The sequence below is a fragment of the Lampetra fluviatilis genome, chromosome 10, assembly GCF_964198595.1.
Source record: "Lampetra fluviatilis chromosome 10, kcLamFluv1.1, whole genome shotgun sequence".
Classification (NCBI taxonomy): Eukaryota; Metazoa; Chordata; class Hyperoartia; order Petromyzontiformes; family Petromyzontidae; genus Lampetra; species Lampetra fluviatilis.
Window position 1 is genome coordinate 5069538 of NC_136284.1, and position 15825 is coordinate 5085362.

The window sequence follows — 15825 nt, forward strand, 5'->3', positions numbered from 1 at the left end:
TTTTTATCGCAGATGTGTGCGATGTATCACTGCCTAGTTTACATTTGAATGGTGAATATATTGGTGAAAAAGGGAACATGGGTGGTGTTGAGCAGGAACTACAGTTTTAATAATAATGATGCCCTTTATTCAACGTAAGCCTCGCTGACTCTTGAGGGCGCTGAATGTTATGTTTGGCCAATTCTATATTTGGATGCTTGACATGTCGGTGGAAATTGGAGTACCTGTAGACAACCCACACGTGAAGATAACACTGAAATTACATGCAGATACATTAAATAACAAATGACTGTACTGCAATCTCTTGGGCACTTCATATCCCAAGGCTACGACACCTGGCATTCCCAGGCAGCCTCCCATCCAAGTGTAGTGAGCGACTTCCGAGACACGTCGAGTAGAAGGCTTCTTATTTATTAAGAGCACACTGGGCGATACATTGTGTAACGCAGCTACACATAGGTGATCCTAACACGTAGCCCCATCTCCGGCTCCGCTACGCAAGCTGTTCGACCAGCGCAGCGACGGAGAGAGTCTTCCAGAAAACCAGCAGCGACGCAGCCAGGACCTAGGACCCGCAACAGCCACGAACCTCTGGTTCGGTCCCCCTTATATCTGTCTCGGCATGGCCAAGCTCCACCTCTGGCAACGCCCCCTTTCCAGAACCTTCGAGCTGGTTTCCGGAGCTTCTCGACTGACTCCGCCTTTCACCTTTACTCCAGATACGCCCCCCTTAAAGAGGTATTATGTAATGCAGCCATGACCGTAATTACCACTCCCGGCTGACAGGTGTCACCCTGTCATTACACAAGTACTAACCAGGCTTAGGGGTGCCCGCGGTAGCGAGATGTTAACTTTCTCGCCTGATATGCAGGAGGTCATGGGTTCGATCCCGATCCCGACCCTGATGCTTGAATGTTTTTAATTTGCATGTTTTCCCCGTGGTCGCGCGGATTTTTCTCCCTCCACTTTTAGAAACATGCGTTTAGAGTATTTGGCAGCTATAAATTTCCACATGATAAGCCACTTTCTTTGCGCTCTCATTTGTGGCCAGGGCGTTTCTGCAAAATACCTATATAGCTCCAGTGGGCCTTAACTGGTAAACTAAAAATAGTTTATAATTTAGTTTAAACCCGACTTAGATTCTGAATGCTCAATTGATCGGGCAGATTTTTGGTGAATTGGTCATGATTTCCTTCCCTGTTATAATCCTCTTACCCATGTACATTACTTTGACATGTCGAGAATGTATGTAATTAAGCATACAAAATACAGTAGGGACTCCCAAAACAAGACCCCTGCATTTCACTCAGAAAAAATCGACCACTACGATAACAACACAGATAACGGTGCCCAAACTGGAACTCAACGCCCGAGTTGCAAATTCAAATTGGCAAACTATGGATGTTGTCAACCAATTGGCTGCAGCGACCCCTTAAATCTGGAATCAAGATCACCAAAATCAATATCTGCAATTGTAATGAACTTATAAATCATTCTCCAAATGCATTTTGCGGTTTTGTGTTTACCGATCAACATACCTGCCCTGTGTGCACAGTATAGTCTACGCGACCGAGTGCATTAATTAACAGTGAACATGACAACCGATTTACATAGCAACTCCTTCGTCAGCCCACACTGGCCAGAGTGGTGAAACATTGCCATACAAATCCTCTGACCAACATAGCATAGGGAAGCTTTCATCCAGCAGTGGATTTTAAAATGGGTGCACATTATTATTTACGGATTAATGGTCAAGATTTACTCGTGTATACGAAGTGAGCATGACACTTGTAGCTTGTGGTGTTGCCACGTGTCCTTGTTTTTCCATGATTGAGAAATCAATAAATCTTCTTGGGACATAAAAATGTCAGTTTTTTGTCAGTTGTGTAATAATACGCCTTTAAAGAAAGTGCATTGACATGTAGTTCTCCCCTTCTCCGGTATTGTGATATATTCTTCTTGCCATATGTCCTGGGGTTTTTTTTTGCTCCCTCAGAGGTGGCAACCCTCGTAGATAGCAAATGTCGAATTAGTTGACAGCACATTTCAAATTGTAATTCCACAAAACCAAACACAAAAAGCAGAGACGGTCCAGGGTCTGCTTGTGTAGATTTTTGGTGCATCCCTTCGTGTTAATGGCAAGTGCAATGTAAACTACCACACACCAGGGGCCATCTTAAGGTTTTGATGCTCCCAGCAGGAACCAATTATGAGGTACAAAGCCACATCAGATATATATGGGGGAAGAAGTCAATACGTTTTGAGAATGCGAGATGAAAGGCATACAGACCCAGAATTTTTTAAACTTTATTTTTCAATACGATAACCCCATAATGCCAATGTGGTTATTCGTTTAATATGATTGGCAAATAAAGACCAGTCCCGGAAGTAAACACAATTGGCAATGAACTACATTCTGGTCAATCCATACGTGTTATTGCTGGGGTTCCCTTCATCCACTGTGGCCTCGGGCTTTGCTGAGAGGTTTGACCGCCCCCACTGCCCAAGTTTAATGAGTAAAACGCAAGCCGATGACACAACATACGATGCGGCGGGTGAAAGTGGGGAAGAAAAAAAAACCTCACTAATCGTTTCCGATCCCACATTTTAATTTGAATGCCAACGTAGCACGCTCACCATCACTCTCTCCCTTTGATTTGGAGGATTATGCTTGGGTGCGTACCTGTTGAGTTGATGAATGGGCCAGGTGTAATGCATTATGCATCCACATGAACTTCAGACTTTGGTTGAAGATTGTATTATTTATGAGGAATCTTAGCAATCAGCTGTGTCGAAGCAAATATATTTTATTCCAGGACCACCAAATAAAACACCATGCATGGCAATGCATCCTAATTTGCATTGCATCGTGTCATTACATAAGCCAATGTCTTGCTTTACTTTTCATGTTAATATTATTTCATTTGGCTGCCTCGGTTTGGTATTTTGACAGTAGAGCTCATTTGTATGAATCCAAATAATCCTCAGAATGCTTCAGCAATCGCTGGTAATATCGTAGTCAACGGATCTCATCATGAAATCAACACAAGCATAATACTGTTACATTAATTTGATTGCTTTCATCTTTGTATTAAAATGCATCAGCACAGACTAATTAAAGGCATTTCAATCGCTTGAATGCTTATGTAGATCCAATAATTATGAAACCCTTCATGAGAAAGGCATTGTTAACAGATACGGCTTAGTGGAGACCGTGTCCGTTTTATTACATTTTAGCACGTTCTATGGCATTGCATAATCAACTGTGTATCTACGGCCTAGACAAACCCCTCGTATGCTTATCTGCAATTTAATTACTGTTTATCAACATTGCGTGGACTTTTTTGGTAACTTACAATTTCAATAAACAAAAACAGATGCTGTGCTGCATCATTTTTTGCTAAACCCACCGAATTACAAGGGACCTCTTGGGGAAGCTCTCATTATATTAAGAGGTTAAAATAGAACCAAGGTCCATGCGGTGCTGTTTCCTACAATGCAAAAGCAATGCTTCATGTTTGTACCCTCAACTAACGTACGCATTCCATCTGACATAAAGCCGTGCCTTCCATGATTTACTGAACACATTACATTTGAACATGAATGGAATATTTAATAGAAGATTACAAACTATAAACCTTATCATTAAGTATTTATCATTATCCGATCCATTCCTTAGCTGCCACTCCGCTATTAGTCTTGACCATCAGCTCGCATCCCTTTCAGAGACGTGTCCTGCACCAGACCACTTACTTTTCTCAACAGTTTTAAGAATGTCATTATCTTGCGTATGCATTCTAATCTACGTGTGCCTTCTTCTGTCTCTCAATGTAATCCCAAGCATGCATCTCTTCACGCTGCTCTGCTTTGCTTTTGTTCAATATATTTCACGAACGATCTACTATTTATTTTCTTATGGAAAAAAAGATAGAAAATGAAACGATAAATCGGTTACATATCTAAATGCAAGAGAAAAAAACTAATCTGAAAATATTTCACATCTTGCTTTTCGTATATGCGACGGGCATTTGTGTCAAATGTCAACTACCATCGGCAAAGTAGATTGCATAGCCTACAGCAGCAATGCGCGTTGGTCACGACATGGTCACAACATGTCTCTCCCGCTTCCTCATCAAAATGTCCCTTACTTTGCCTCAGATCTGTGGGCTTCCTATAAGCACAATGAAGGATATTTACTGTGACCCCACAAGTGAGGTGATAAAAGCTTCACGCCTCTTTGTCATTGATTTACGCTCTGTTGAATGTCATCTTTTTTTTCCCTCTCGTTCTTTGTTATTATTTTAAGTGAACATTTTTTTCCGTCTCTCTCTTTCACACAAACTGGAAACAATGTAAGGTGACTTTGTGACCATTGTACTTTTTTCTTTGTGGTCGAGGTCCGGTTTGCCGAATAAAAATTTAACTTCACACCTCAGTGCTTTCAGTCGCAACAAACAAATTCGTTACATGAGTTGCAACGTTCAGTATTTTGTCGACAGTTTTCCAAAATACTCAAACCTTCCTCCATTTGCTCTCGGTAAAGAAACGCTCTGTTTTTGTTTGTTTGTATATTGAAAACCATATCTACTACATTATACATAAACCAAGTTGTATAAGGATATTCATAAGAATAAAAATCTTAGTCTTATCCATTGCTTTGATTTTTTTTTATATCCAGTGAACTATTCATTCGTTTAAGATAACAAAGACTCCCCACATAGCAATGTGATGTTGACACATGATAACAGGTTCTCGTTTTAAAATTGAATAAACTTAAGTCAGGATGGAGGGGGAGCGAAAGGAAGAAGCACATCTTAGAGGACGTCCACTGGAAATCGAGTGATGAAATCAGATCATGTGCAGGAGTGAGGTGGATTGGTGCATCATGGGGCGGTGAGAATGGTGCGGGCTTCGGAGATCCTTCATCCAGTAGTGGATTGATCATCGCCGATGATGATGATGAAATCTAAGAGCTGCCCAAACTAGTTTCCAATCCTAAATGCCACTTGTTGGCTTGAACAGGAATCACAATCACCTGAGAAGAGTGTTGGAGGCACGCATACATTACCACTGTAAGAATACAGAGTAGGATTGTCACAATCTGGTGATACTCCGATATGTAAAACAATATAAGATCTACAGTATCATCTAATTTACTAAATATTATCATATCTTATCTATGATAGACATTTTCTGATAATACATCTATAAAATAACAACAATTAAAGTTCACAGTGGTAAATGAAGTTCTAAAGAATAGCTATTATCAATTAAATTGGTCCTTTGTGAAACGTTTCTGGAGTTATTGATGCATGGCGGTTATATGATGTCGTTGTTTTTTTTTACAGCGTGTACGTTATTAGCATTATAGATTCTAAAGTCACATTGATTGGAAGACTCATGGCATGTTTATGTTGACTGAACTGCAGTTGCATAACTTTTAAGTAATCTTTATTCATACTTGAAGTACCGTACATCAAAGGTAATACGATGTCAAAAACTACTGTATTACCAATTTATGGGACACTGAACACATTCCTGCGGAGGAAGCTGGTAGGAAGGTTGGGTTGCTCGGTCAATGGCCAGGGTCAACGGCGGCGTGGTGTATTCCGCAAATATGCCCGACTGTGATGAGGGCGGGCACAAGCCGGCGTGAGTAGGTGAAACGTTGAGTTTTATAAGGGCACCACGGGGTGATCAGCCCCTCCCCACCCAGCCCCACCCCTCCCACCCCCCACCCAGCCCCTCCCCACCCAGCCCCTCACCACCCAGCCCCTCCCCACCCTCCCCTCCCCACCCAGCCCCACCCTCCCCACCTAGCCCCTCCACACCCTACCCTCCCCACCCAGCCCCTCACCACCCAGCCCCTCCCCACCCTCCCCTCCCCACCCAGCCCCACCCTCCCCACCTAGCCCCTCCACACCCTACCCTCCCCACCCAGCCCCTCCCTCCCCACCCAGCCCCTCCCTGCACGACGGACGGACACAATAACCCCCTGTGGGCTGGTGTAACCAGGAGGTTTCTACCAGTATAAGGTGATAATCTTTATATCGTGATATTTAATATTTCATATTATCGCATTGTCAAAAATGGCATCGCAGCAGATGTAAGACATAGCGGCGATTTACATGCAGATAGAAATACATAGGCACATTGTTCCTCAAGGAAGTGTAGAATGATGTTGTCATTCCCCACCTGTGCAAGCGGCTCTTGTCTCAGCGCTGCAATCTATAAAACGAGCAGCTTATTCTGAAACGGAGACAGGGAGTATGCTCACGCAGATGGGACCAAGCCCAGATGGCTCCTACTATTCTGTATGCGAGGCTTTTTCTCAGCTGGATTACTTGTTTTATTGCCCACCCTGTTTGAAATTTATTTTGAACGTAAAGTTATCTTGCAGACATTTATGATACACTGTGTGGCACGGTTACGTTTAGGATAAACGAGCTGTTAATTTCCAAATTGATATTTCCTCAACGTTCTGTTATGCAGCCCCTGTGAATATGTGCAAATTTGGTTTATAGCTCTCTGATGTATTTTTCGGGTTGTAGCGAATGTTGCTCAGCACAATGTCCGATGTTTCACGCCACGTGCTGGACGCTTCTTCCAGAACCGAATAGCCCCCAGCATGTGGAGAAGCTCCCAGCACAGAGTGCGAGACGTCAGAGACAACCCGAAAACACATCGTAAAGCAACAGAGCGCAATCACAACTAGTTTTGCAACAATGTGGTTATTTTGTTTCTGAAATTGTCGTTTATTTTATGTATCACAACATTTGCTCACATTCAGGCCTCGGCAAAGAGCTGACCCCTTTTTTCTTGACACATATACTTTAGGTTTCATTAAGGAAATACAGAGTCATCTTCTTGGTTCTTTTGGTAAAGTCACGTAGAAGGGAAATCATAAAAGAATAAAACATAGTAAAATAATTCTCACGACGTTTCGGCCACAACGCAAGCAGCAGTCCTCAGGTGAAGAACAGGTCTGTCGGAAAGACAGTGTCTGAATGACACAGTGTCTGAATGACACTGTCTTTCCGACAGACCTGTTCTTCACCTGAGGACGGCTGCTTGCGTTGTGGCCGAAACGTCGTGAAAATTATTTTATTATGTTTTATTTTTATTATTTTATTATTTCCCTTCTACGTGACTTTACCGAAAGAACCAAGAAGATGAATCCCTACAGTCACGAAAGCTTTAAATCGACATGCAGAGTGTCTGGCCCTGACGCAGTGTCCTTGTGCTGTCGCACTTATGAGATCCATTTACTTGCCATTGCAACTGTCAGCACTTTATCCCATTTTCGGTTTCTCGTGGTCTGATACGTAATGGTACAAATCACAATTTGTTATGCTTAATTTGTACCTTGAATATCTTCTAGGTAATTCAATTACCATAAGAGATGTCACCTTGAATTTAACAATCAATAGCTTTTAAGAAATTCGTATTTACAGCTGGGCCAATGTGTGTGTTCACTATAAGTGTAACATTATAGACACCGTTTATGAAAAGGGTTTATTAAAATGTTTTTAAATAGAGAGGAAATAGATGATTGCAACATCATAATAAATAAATCGAAATAATAATGATGTCCAGTTCTTTATTGATTCACATTTGGATGAAGACATGTGTGCCATGACAGTTGTGTTGACCATACTTTATCACGATGGTATGGGTTGATGAAGGCGGTGACCGCCTTCATCATGCTCCCCTGACGTTGGTATCGGCTGGGATTCGAACTGGGGTTGCCTCGTTCACAGCATGGTGCTTTACTGCACCACGACTCCTCCACCAGCCTTATATTCTGCCAACATACCTCTAAGCCTTATCTTTAAGTCCTGCTTATATAATACAATATCTGCACTGACTTTCAAGGTAACAACGTAAAAAAATAAGAATCGTAAAATGTTTCATCGTGGTTAAACTTATATCATTCTCAGAACATTGTGATGATGCCCCTCGCGTGTAATGGTATCGTATGGAAAACAAAAACAAATGGCATTATTTGTGATTGAACAAAAAAAAAAAATTCATGGACATTTTTTTTTACATGAAATGAATGCAAGAGAAAAACGTGAGTGCAGACGTTCACACCGGTGCCCTAAGTAATTGATTTTCACACACACAGCATCAGCAGTTTCACACTCTACGCATTGCGCAAACCTCATTAAGGCTCAAGTGATAAATAACGCACCGTCAGTTTTAATATTTTACAGCCCTTTGTCAATCCACTGCTGGACCAATGGCCTCCACACACCAATTTGGTCAAGGAGTTGGTGATAGGGAGGCCCAGGAACGCTTCAGGTATCGTTCGCCATTAATGTCAATCGTGACCGACTATCAAACTCGGATGGCCTGGCTCATAGCGCAGCACGCTAACCGCTGCGCCACCCCTCCTCGTTTATTAAACAACGTAATCTCTTATTTTATACTTATATAGCGCCTTTATCCAAGAATGTCTTATCACGTGGACTGCATGAAAGCCGAAGCCGAGGCCAACTGTACGTGTGAAACACGGGAGGGCCATGCAAACGCTCCTGTGTTCGTGCATGCACAGTGTTCGTGCGCTGTTGTTTAATTGAAATTGATGACGCCTTCCACAATGTGGGTGTGTTTTTTTGGGTGTCGTCGAAGTAGAGAAGGGGCTTGCTTGGCTGGGGGCTGTGGGGGGGGGACTTTTTTTTTCGCAATTAATTTTTACTTCACATGAGATTGGAATTGTGATCTGAGCTGAATTTGGACTCTGATAATGATGGATTAGGCTTCCATTTCATTACGGTGTGCAAACTTCCACATCATGGACCAGAAAGCGTGTTTGGTGGCTTCAGAAACTAAACAAATGTTGCGTAAACCACAAGCAATTCCGCCAGTCACGGTGCTGACGCGAGCACTTACGTTTCCGAAACTCAAAGTGAGACCCTCTGCGTTCAGGGCACCTGGCACAAATGCAAACGCTGTTTCTCTTTCAGCGATTATTATGTTGTACTGCAACCCACAGGGAGCTGTAGGCTGCAACACGACATCAACACTCTTAGTGTAATTTGCAAAACACTTTTTCACAAGTATTTACGATGACGTTCTTGGTAGGCGAACCTGCAGTAGTATATTTTCTAGATTTGAGGTTTTCGTGACTGCAAGGATCCATACTTTTGTTTTTTTCGGTAAAGTCACGTAGGTAAAAAATAAAATAAAATGAAAACAACTAAATTAAATCACGACGTTGCTTTCGAAACGTCGTGATTGAATTTAGTTGTTTTCATTGTAATTTATTTTATTTTTACCGAAAAAAACAAAAGTATACTGCAGTATATATAAAAAAAAACCCAAAAATATTCCGAAGTGGATTAGTTGGGCAATGCAAGAAGAGCACAGTACCTGGTGCAGCAAGCAACAGACTTCATGCGAAACAATGAGGGGGGAGGGGGGGGGGGGACATGACCCCTACTTGGTCAAGGAACGCGTAGTTTAGTAGCCAGCTACATAAAGCGCAGGTTGTTTCCGAACAGTTTGCGCAGGTAAAGGACCTCCTCTCTACCTGTTGTTAAACTAAATGGGAGATTATTATTGTAACGGGTGCCTTGAGACATTCGTGCAAGATTGAGAGTTGTAGGGAAAATGAGCCCGGAGGGAAGCGTCATGAAAGACGGAAAGCATCGCGGAAACAAGAAAACGGGAAGAAAAAAAAATCTCCACCGAGGGTCAATATTCAGCAATTTTAAACAGCCTCCTTTACTGGAAATTCATCTGCACTCGTGGATCTCTGAGAATGGTTTGTAATGATTATTTTGAGCGAATCCACTGCCTAGTGAAGAGTTATTGCTTTTGATAAAACTCGCTAATAGAGGTATTGCTCATCCGTGTGTTTCATGGAGTTTGTATAACCTACCTTGGAGGCAAAACTTAATTGTCAGAAAGTTTATTGTTGTATAGGCCTGACATATTAGAAACACCTTAAAGGAGGTTTAGCATAGTATTTAATGGATTGTTTCAATTTATTTGTGTGCCACTTGCCCTCCGCTCCCCATGGTTCATGTTGACAGTTCCTACATTATTCTATGCTGTTGGCACTTGAAATAATTTCAATTGTTTGCACTTCCATTCACATTGGGAATCATTTTAGGTTAAAGCCATATTTGTGCAATTTCAATAAAACACAATTGATATGTAAAATATATTACCAATTAAAAAAAGTACTTGATTAAAATTCATTGGGAACTGTTTATATTCGGATCCCGTCCTGTGACTACAATAATACAACCTGCAGTCACGAAAACTTCAAATCTAGATTAATACAACTCCGCTGCTGTTTCGTGTAAACATTTTTTTTCAGTGAATAGTGGATTCTGCAAGAGTCGGCAATTTTGCCACTTTTAACTACTCATTCACTTGCTCGTTTATTCTTTTAGTTTTTTCAACTTGCTGTATCTTTTTTTATTTTCTGCATGCAATTCTGTCTGATATAATATGAAAGCTGCCCATGAAAGAGCAGCCGTTGACTGCCTCTGGATGAAGCGGCTACACTAATTGGTGAGAAGCATGACGCAAACTTTTTTTGCTCTGCCGTTTTGCCGACGGAAACAACCAGAGTTCTAGGAAAATGCTCCAGTTGTGTCAGCTGCTGATGGATTGGATTGTTCTTTACACTAAATGGGGGCCTGGTTATGGCACTGCATAATGCATATTGCGCCGGTGCAGCCGTGTCTTCCCCTATAGCCGTGCGTCGTGCCTTGCACATTCAGCATGTGCAGCGTGACGCCGGGCACTGTTGCAGCTGAGGGGGTGACAGCTGATGGCCAGAGCGAGTGCAACGCCATAAAACGCTCATGCAAGGCCTATGCCTCTTGGGAGATCGGGTCCAAAAACGACGCCTCTTCCAGGAAAAATATTAATGCGTGCTCGTTTATTTGGTTCCGGCCCATGTGCCCCTTGGCCGCCGATCTGACCTCCCTCTCTCTCCGCAATGAGTGTGTCTGATTTTAGATTCAGTGCATTCGTTCTTTAGTCAAAGTCAAACAAAAAGTCATTTTGGCGCTGGCCGCAACACTCTCGGGTGAATTCAGCGGAGAGATAATGGCGATAAACTTGGTCCACTTTCCGAATTCTTTTCTCCCTTCAGACTGCTGATAGCACTCAAATCATAGTTTACACACCACGAGCTCGGGGGAACACATGAAATGTGCTTTTGTGGTTTGCCATCGTGCTTGAAAGCATTTTAGTGTTAATAATTAATATGTACCTATCTGCGATGTCCAAAAAGTTTTGAAAAGCACTTGGCAAGGGTTAAATAATTTTAATACATGCGGAAATTACATTGAATTAGAGAGCAATTTCCCCTGAGCAATTCATTACAAACACAAATCTTGTTTCAAACTTTTGCAGAACATGCTGATGGGATGAAATTTAAAATGAAATGCGAGACCTAAAGTGGTGTGTATAATGCAAAATATTGCTGAAGCTGAAAAAAGTGTACGGATTGAGTTTTTGTGAACAAGAAAATGAAAACATTTTTCCTGTAGAATGACCATAACCTTTTTACGCTCCTCTTCAGTGCTGATGCGGCTGGCTTTTATTGTATTTTCCCACTGAAATAAATGTTTGGTTAGAGAATAAGCCTGAATTATGCACAAACCCACTCTGCGATGAGCGACTGTTGCATGACATAGGCCAATCTGCCATATGATTTGTTCTACTGCCCATGTAATTTCAGATAACGTTCAGTTATGCATGTTCTAAATGCGCCCATCTTGTAAAACATAATGGCAGCGTAACATCTGCTGTGTAAACAACAGCTGGTCTGAGACAGTGGCCCATAAGAGCCATGCAAGCGAAGGTTGCCTGTAACCTTGCAATGTGCACTTCCTGAAAGATAACGGGGGCCAGACAATGTAGAGGGATTATATCAATATGACCCAGACAATGTCCTTGGTTGTTGTATTTATTAATATGAGGCGATCCCAGAGTTGTCGGTGCTGGCAGCAAGACCAAATTTTGTAGGCCACCAAGCTAAAGTTTGTGTTTGTAACACAGAAATGTATCTATATGTTCTGTGTATGTATGTTGAACTTCCTTTGCACCGTATGTAGCCAACCGTGCTAATCGGAGTGTGAACGCACACTGATTTGTTGGATGTTTATTCACGTCACTGACCCTTTGCAATAATCATATCACATGAAATACATATTAACGAATAAATAAACGCACGTTGAGTGGCAGGATGGCCAATGGGCATACAACGCAGTGCCAAGATAATGAGCCAGAACTCATAATATTACAACTTAATATTGACCACCAGGTCGCATGAAGGATTTGGTGAGCCGCAGGTAATGAAATAGATGCTTTAAAGTTTGAACACTTTTCTTCAGCACCGAGAGTATCCGACTATTCTTTACAAGAATAGACTGAGATGGAATAACCTCAGAGATTCAGCAGTGTGAAACTAATTAATTGATCATGGGTGTCCAGGTTTTTCAGATAGTACGAGAAGTCACCACCAACGTAAGCAACTTTTGAACTGCATTTGCTGAGATTGGCCCTCTGGCACTGAGGTGGAACCAAGAGGGGCACTTAATGCCAACACTCCATGGTTAGGGAACGTGAGCTTTGTACCAACTGCTTATTAATTATGACCAATTAAACTTAAATACATTATTACATGGATAATTATGTTTAAGAGAAATGGGAACAAGAGTTCCACAAAATTGCATCATTAGCATACTGAATTAATTAGAGGCAATTCTGAAAATGGGGTGAAAGTACAATATTTGATGCACATTACAATGAAAAAGCATGTGACTGTGAAAAAAAAAGCCGTGTGCACAATTTTAAAACGACTAACAGCCAGCCAGTCAATAACGTAAAGCATCTACATGTAACATTTACCAAAGACCACAACACAAATAACCCAACCGTAAACAAGCAAAATTGCCGATACAGCAATTAAACTCAAATAGTTATTTTTACATTTGTATAAAAGGTAAAGGTGCAGCTGTGAAATGTCTGGCTCAGGCCACTACTGGAAGAAATGCCTCCACTAGAGAGGGAGGTCTGGAGAGCCCTTCAAGAGGGTACTTGGCCTACTCGTCCACATTAGCTGGACATCTAATAAGAGGTGGGAGTACGCACACTTTACCCCACTACAAGCAACCTACCGATTGACTACCTGTGGTTTACACAATCATGTTGCTGAACATTTGTATATCTTTATGCGTAAGAGAAGAAAATTATCCTCCATCAGAAAAAAAACATTCACTGAATGTTAGGTACAAGGGGCTGCCCTTCCACAACCTTTACCCAAACAGCGTGGAGAATGTGACGTGAGCAAAAAATGAATACAACCAGTGAGCAGAGGTCAATCTGGTCATCGCAAATCCCACACACAGCCGAAGGGATTGGGGAGAGAAAGCCAACGGCCGTGCACGGCAGGGTAGTGCCCAAGCCACCACACCCATTTGCCATGAGCCTGCACACAGTTTGACCCTGCATGGACCAATTTCCCTTTGGATATGAATTGTCGCCAGCATAAACCTCCGTCTCTGTATAAATTGCATTTGTGGATTTTCTATTATTTTTAGTGAACGGTGTAGCTGTCCGGTGCACTTTCGGGTTGTATAATTCAGGAATCGGATTCAATTGCTGAATCGTTCCCGAAGAAGCTCCTATCATGGGGAGTGAAAAGTCGGCCATCGTGGCAATCAACATGTGGTACAACTCAAAAACGACATCGCAAAGCTATACAGCATAACTACTACGCAGTAGAGGACACTAGGTTAAATGTACATTGCATGTGTCTATGAAGATATAAGTAGCTCATTTACACGAGTGACCAGCCTCATGAGAGGAATGCACTTTATTTATTTATTTGGAAACCAAAAAAATAATCGGCAACTTTTATGTAACGTTTCAACTGGTGGGAAAATTCCCGACTGCCACGTAACATGATTATTGGTTACACAAACATAACCTCCTCACTTGAAGAAGTTTACCCAACCGAGTTAAAAGATTTTAAAGTTTAATGTTGGATTGAAATTCTCAGCTAATGCGATTACATCTGAAAGATGACTGCTTTCGGGAGCGTTGTTTTCTCGTGGTGACGATTTGATTACTGTCCACCTCGCCACTGGAAAACAAAAATAAACAAAAAAGACAATAAGAATTCATAATGTCATGCCTGGGTCTGCTGCACAAAGCTCTTGCGACTCACATGAATGTTTTGAATAAATAATTTCCCTGGCATTCTCGTCGGTGTGTAAACATCCACCCTCCCTAAATTGGTTGGAAATGAAATGAACTTGTATTAAATCTATCACATGAACGAATTGGATGGGCTTGCTCGGCTGAATTGTGCATTGTTGAAGCTCACCGACTGTGTGTAATGCTTTTTTTTTTTAAACTGCCCTATATTTGTGTATGCGGGGAGAGAAGACGTTCACAATTTTGACAGAAATGCAAATTTATAACGGGAAACATTTTTATTTGGCTTTTCTCAAAATTGCTTGGCAGCGGGATAGTGGCTTTTACTTCCCGTTTTTAGAGCTTGGCAAGCAACAGTGATGCGTGGGCATGTGTAAATTAAAATTTATGATACAGGTGCTTTCTCTTGATGTGACAAAGTCATCGACACACTCCCCGTTAGAGTAAATGTGGGCATGCTCTTTTCTACCACTGCCATAGAATGAAACGAAGCACAACTGAGGATCTTGCCCGCACATGCAATTGGCAAACCCACTAAATTGTCTGACCAGTGGAGCATAATCATGTATCATCATGTGAAGCAGCATTGGATCCTTCCACGCTAAACAACAATTTATATTTAGGCAGCCTCTAAATGTGATCGCATATCAAGATGCTGTACGGAACAGTGGGCATATCTATTTTATACACAGAGGCAGTCAGTCACCGGCAGAGTAAAGTGAAAGGAATGTTCTTGAGCCTGGCCTTGAACAGGGGCAGAAAGATCATGGCATGGATGGTTGGGGAAAGGGAATTTCAAACCATGGGGAAACTGAGAAGAATGAACGACTTCTCGCTGAGCTAAAGTTGACCGGAAGCATCGATATAAAACTTTGGTTAATTGAGTGGTGAGTACGTGGAGGGCAGCAGAGTGAGATGAGAGGAAGAGTTAGGCAGGGGTGAGTCAATGAAAGAAATTGAAGATGGTGAGTATGATTTTAAAAGGTACCTGGGCCTGCATTGGGAGCCAATGTAGGGATTGGACTATTGAGGTGATGTGGTGTAATTTATGGGTGTGCGTGAGAATTCTGTTTCTGGAATTTTTCATCGTGTGAAGTTTGTAGGTGGAAGGCTGTAAGGAGGTTTGGATGTGATGAATGTATGGGGGTGACGTTGACTAACTGCCCTTAACCTCATAGGTCACAGTAGCCATTTCCAGCATTGATTTAAGCAGCTGAATTTACTTATCAGTTTCTTGATGACAAGCAACACAGATGGAGAGCCTCATAGAAGCAAACGGATGCTAGTTTTCCCATCAGCTCCACATCATGAAGCTAGTGGTGGGTAAAGTCAGCAAATCATTTGTGAGAGGACAGTGATTTTCTTATAGTTCTTTCAAGGGTATTCAAAAGTTAAATGGTAATTGGAGATCCCCTGTACCTCCGAATTGCATGGTTGGCTACGTATTGTGCAAAATAAGTATTACAACATACATACGTATGGTGTTACATAGTTTTGGATAAATGGTACTTACAGTATTTAATAATGCTAAACCGTATAACAATTATGTTATTGCATAAACTGCCGTGCACCTAGGGCTGCGGTCCTAGTTAGTAGTACATTTCCATAAAATTGTTTTCGCTTACTCAAACTAAA